We start from the raw sequence: 6,000 nt of genomic DNA on the forward strand, positions 1-6,000 counted from the left end.
TTACCGAAACGGGTGACTCCCTTCCATGGAGAGACTTTCAAAAGTACTTTATCCCCTACTTGAAACTCCAACGGTTTCCTTCTCATATCAGCATAACTTTTCTGTCTGTCGCGTGCTGTCTTAAGGCGATCCCTTATCTGAAAAATCTTGTCTGTTGTTTCTTGGATCACTTCTGGACCAGTCATTTGCTTGTCGCCCACTTCAGCCCAACACAGTGGGGATCTACACTTGCGCCCATATAAAGCTTCGAACGGCGCAGCCTTAATGCTTGTGTGATAACTGTTATTGTAAGAAAATTCAACCAACGGAAGGTGGGTATCCCAACTACCTCCAAAATCGATCGCGCACTGCGCGCAGCATATCTTCCAATGTCTGGATTGTTCGCTCGCTTTGCCCATCCGTTTGAGGATGATAAGCTGTACTCATATCAAGGCGAGTACCTAGAGCTCCTTGTAACGATCTCCAAAACCTTGATGTGAACCGACTATCTCTATCAGAAATGATGGACACTGGGACTCCATGCTTTGAAACTACTTCTCGAATATATAGTCGGGCTAGCTTTTCCATTTTATCAGTTTCTTTAATCGGCAGGAAGTGTGCTGACTTAGTTAACCGATCCACAATAACCCATATTGTGTCATAACCCCCAGGTGTCCTTGGCAGTTTGGTGATGAAGTCCATAGAGATTTGTTCCCACTTCCACATGGGAATTTCTGGCTGCTGAAGCAACCCGATGGTTTCTGGTATTCAGCCTTTACTTTTGAACACGTCAGGCACTTACTGACATACATCGCGATGGCGCCTTTAAGATTGGGCCACCAATACAGCGTTTTAACATCTTGGTACATCTTGTCTGCGCCAGGATGTACGGAATACCGCGTCTTGTGAGCTTCGTTTAAAACTTGCTCGCGCAATCCTCCCTTGAGAGGGACCCATATGCGGTTGGCAAAATATCGAGTGTTGTTCCCTTTTAGTTCCAAATTCTTAATCATACCCCCAAGGCATTCGTTTTTAACAAACTCTGGTTTCAAGGCTTCTTGCTGAGCGTCTCGGATGCGGGTAGAGAGATCTGCGTGAATGGTCAACCTTAGAGCCTTGACTCGTAGCGTTTTTATTCGCTCCTTTCTGCTTAGCGCGTCTGCTACCACATTCGCTTTCCCCGGATGATACTTGATCTCGCAATCATAATCATTCAACAATTCAACCCATCTTCGTTGCCTCATGTTTAAATCCTTTTGATCAAATATATGTTGAAGGCTCTTGTGATCCGTAAAGATTATACACTTTGTACCATAGAGGTAATGGCGCCAAATTTTTAGCGCGAAGACAACAGCTCCAAGTTCCAGATCATGCGTTGTGTAGTTCTTCTCATTGGTCTTAAGTTGGCGCGAGGCATACGCTATAACTTTGTCTCGCTGCATAAGGACACATCCGAGTCCCTGGTGTGAAGCGTCGCAGTAAACAACGATGTCATCCGTCCCCTCGGGCAGGGATAAGATTGGCGCACTACATAACTTCTGTTTCAACATTTGAAATGCCGCTTCCTGATTCTCGCCCCAAATAAACGCCTTGTCTTTCTGAGTTAGCGCGGTCAGAGGTAGAGCTATCTTGGAGAAGTTCTCAATGAAGCGTCGATAGTAGCCAGCTAGTCCAAGGAATTGCCTCACCTCTGTTGGGGTTTTCGGCGCTTCCCAGTTTTCGATGGCTTTAATCTTAGAAGGATCGACGTGAATTCCTTTCTCGTTTACAACGTGACCGAGAAAGTGAACTTCTCTAAGCCAAAACTCGCACTTGGAAAACTTCGCATACAACTTTTCTTTCCTTAACAATTCCAAAATCATTTTCAGGTGTTGCTCATGCTCGGCCTTGGTTCGAGAGTAAATCAAAATATCATCTATAAACACAATCACAAACTTGTCCAAATATGGTTTGCATACACGGTTCATCAGATCCATGAATACAGCCGGCGCATTAGTTAGCCCGAAAGGCATCACTAAGAACTCATAATGGCCATATCTGGTTCGGAAGGCTGTCTTTGGCGCGTCTTCCTCATGGACCCTAAGTTGGTGGTATCCTGACCGTAGATCTATCTTCGAATAATAACTGGATCCCTGCAACTGGTCAAATAAGTCGTCAATCCTCGGTAAGGGGTACCGATTTTTGACTGTCAGCTTGTTCAGCTCCCTGTAGTCAATACACATCCGGAACGAACCATCCTTCTTCTTTACAAACAGTACTGGAGCTCCCCAAGGTGAAAAGCTTGGGCGTATGAAACCCTTATCCAATAGTTCCTGTAACTGATTGGATAGCTCTTGCATCTCAGATGGAGCTAAGCGATAAGGCGCTCGAGCTACTGGCGCAGCTCCTGGGACCAAATCAATATGAAACTCGACTTGTCGCGGCGGCGGTAACCCGGGCAGATCTTCAGGAAAAACTTCTGGGAATTCGCGCACTACCGGTAAGTCTTCAATTCTTCGCTCATCTTTTCTTCTCTACTACATGCGCCAGGAAGGCGTAGCACCCTTTCCTTAGGCACTTACGCGCCTTTAGGCACGAAATCAGTTTCGTCGCAACTCCCTTTCTTTCCCCTTGGATCATCAAAGTTTCTCCGTTCAACAGTGGAATCCGAACCTGCTTCTCATGACAAACAATCTCCGCGAGATTCTCGACCAACCAATCCATACCTACCACAATATCGAAACTTCCCAAATCTATTGGCAACAAGTTTATATTGAACTCATGACCTCCCATGACTAATACGCATTGCTCAGTCCTTTCATTCGCGCATAACTGCCTACCATTGGCTAGTTCTATAGTATAAGGTTTGTCTAGCCTACTGGTCGCTAAGCCCAGGGAGTTTTTTAAACTCATGGGATATAAAACTTAGGTCAGCGCCAGTATCAAATAAGACAGATGCATAATGACCGTTAAGCAAAAACGTACCGGTTACCACATTCGGCTCTTCCTTTGCTTCACCCGCGCCGATCACAAAAGCTCTCCCGCGAGCTTGGTTTCCTTTCTGTGGGCAATCCCGACTGAAGTGTCCAGGCTTCCCGCATGCGTAGCAGTTGTCATTGGCTCCAGCTTCTTTAGCACGGCAATTCGCCGTCTTGTGTCCTGGTCTGCCACATTTGGCGCACGTGACGTTCGCGCATTCGCCTTCGTGGTGGTACTTGCATTTGTTGCACCATGGGTAAGGCCCGCTGTATCCTTTCCTTGATGGTTCCGCGGCTTGAATCGCGTAAACCCTTGTGCTTTCCTGCTTTTTGGGCGGTGGCTGCTTGAAGTCTGATCCTCGGTGGGAGTTCCATTTCCTCTTGGAGTCAGAGGTTCGCTGCTCGTTCAAGCGAGCAGTCAACATACCCGCACGAACCGTATCCCTTGTGAGGGTGATGGCTCGCGCAACCGCCTCGTCAAAGGTCGGAGGTGCGGCGGCGTTGAGCGGGACTCTAACGACAGGAGGTAACCCAAAGATGTACCTCTCGATTTTCTTTTCTTCTGTGTTTGCCATGTCTGGCACCAGCTGGCAAAGCTCGTTGAAACGATTGGTGTAGGCATCGATGTCCGTTCCTACCATGGTGTGGTTCCAGAATTCTTGTTGCAAGCTCTGAATTTCTGCGCGAGAGCAGAACTTTCTCATCAACATTTCTTTCAATTCTTCCCAGGTCTTGTGAAGAGCAATTTCTCGCCCCAAAGTCTTTACTTGGAGCTTCCACCAAGACGAAGCTGCTTCTTGGAACATGCAGGTCGCGTAAAGGACCTTCTGGTTTTCACTACATCCGCTGATGGAGAGAACGGTCTCCATCTTGTCAATCCAATTGTAGAGCCCAATGGCTCCCTCGGTGCCTTTGAACGGCCAAGGCCTACAGGCCATGAATGTTTTATAGGAGCATCCTTTGTCCAAGGCTCCTGATTCGGGTTCTGGGGTCTCGTTCTCTTGGCGACCCTGACTAGATTCGGCCTTGCTGGCCTCATGCGTTGCAATCGCCTGCGCGATTATTTCTGCGAGCTCCTCGGGTGTCATGGTAATTCCCTTGGCTCTGGTTGGAGGCATTCTTTTCATAAAAAGAAAATATAACAAACTTAGCGCATGTACTCAGAGCACATAATGTTCTTATCTCTAGACACTGTGACCCGTGTTCCTAAGTGCGTGTGTGATTTTTCTTTTGAACATATTCTTTTGAAAATATTTCATGCGATTCCCCAAAGGTTATAGTCTAGGTTAAAAACTTCTTTTCCTAGTTCGCTATAACCAGTGCTCTGATACCAATCTGTCACACCCGGCCCTGAGCGGCGGGAAACAGCCGGGCTGCGCGCGAGTGGGGATTGATAATTAAGCACGGGCCATTGCAAAACATTCAAAGATTTTCATTGCACATGAAATGTTTAATACATTACATTGTTTAAGATTACATAAAAACATCCAAGTACAAAAACTGAAGATTTTCTCGCCATATCCCCTTGCGCGGCGGGTAACCGTGCGCATCGAGGGGATAAAACCAAAATCTTCCAAAAAGCTTGTTTTAGATGTTCCGCGTGTGGTGCTCTAAGTGTGACTCCATGCGCTACCTAGTTATCTCCTGAAAGACACGTAAAAACATTTGAATCAGTATAAACTGAGTGAGTTCACAAGTTTTAGTAACTTGACAAATCGTATTGCATCATAATCATTCTGAAACATAATTCTGTTAGCATCATTAAAACACATGCTTGGTAAAACATAGCTCTATCAGCATATTCTGATAAAATCGTTCCGCGGGTTACGCGCGAACATTCCTGGGAACTATGCTCGTCTGTGTAAGTGGCGCTGCCACTACGAGCTAAAATAACGTAATACCGTCCCGCGGGTTACGCGCGGACACTTCTGGAAAACTGTGCTCGTCTGTGTAAGTGGCGCTGCCACTACGAGCGAATATATGCTGTAATACCGTCCCGCGGGTTACGCTGCGGACGTTGTGCCGGAAAACAAGGCGCTCGTCTGCGTAAGAGGAGCGACCTCTACGAGCGGGCTCAAACCCATAGTACTGCCCCATGACCATACTAGGCACTCGTCTGTGTAAGAGGTGCGACCCCTACGAGTGGGCGGATCAAACCAGCAGTCCCTACCCTTAGAGTTCCAATGGTAAAGTGATCACTTACTCGAATCTGGTGCACTATCATCAAAAAAAACCATAGATAACTGTTCGCATTGCTCATCATGAAACATAACTTAAACACGTAATCGTTTGCTTAGCTTGTAAGTATACCATGATAAAACATTATTTAAGTACGTGTCCCTCGCCCCGAAAACAGTTTAAAAGTAGTGAAAACAGTGAAAATAGGGGCTGTGAGACTCACCTGAGGTTCTTGTTAAGGGATTAATCGAGATTCGGGTTTTCTTGGTGTTGGCCTCGGAATCGAAGGTCTAGAATACGATTAAATAACAAATATATATATTAAGATCAAGATATAAGGGTTGGAAGGTAGATCTCAAGGTTATAATCTCGGCTTACCTAGTAACAGGATCGGAGCTGGAAACAACGGATGCTTGGGAAAGGATTAGTGCAAGTTTGTAGTTCTTTGAAGTGTGTTTTGGGTGATAATTTAGGCTACAAATTTATAGGCAAACTCAAGGGAACATGATCCCTTGCTTTAGGGAATTGAAATCTTTTGAAATGATGATAAAGTATGAAAATTATTATTATTTATTAAAAAGAGTAGAAAAGTTGATTAAAGATTCTGATTTGATATGGACAGGACATGCAGGGCTGTGGCTGGTGAGAGTGGGTGGCTGGCAGTTGACTTTTACAGTTTGCTTTTTCAGTGCTTTAGACAGTGTACAGTAAAAAGTAGAAGTTTTCTGAAACACGCTACCGCCCTCTTTTGGGCGGGGACAATTTCCTTAAATCTGAACATTTTGACTAAGTGTTGTTCTGCGCGTATAACTTGGTGCGCATAGCTTTCTGCGTGTAGGACATTTCTTTGCTGCGGGTAGGTGCGTAATCTTCTCGCAGTTAAGGA

Source organism: Bidens hawaiensis, unplaced genomic scaffold (assembly GCF_021521415.1).
Source record: "Bidens hawaiensis isolate Kalapana, Puna unplaced genomic scaffold, B.hawaiensis_p1.1 tig00075623_1, whole genome shotgun sequence".
NCBI classification, from domain to species: Eukaryota; Viridiplantae; Streptophyta; class Magnoliopsida; order Asterales; family Asteraceae; genus Bidens; species Bidens hawaiensis.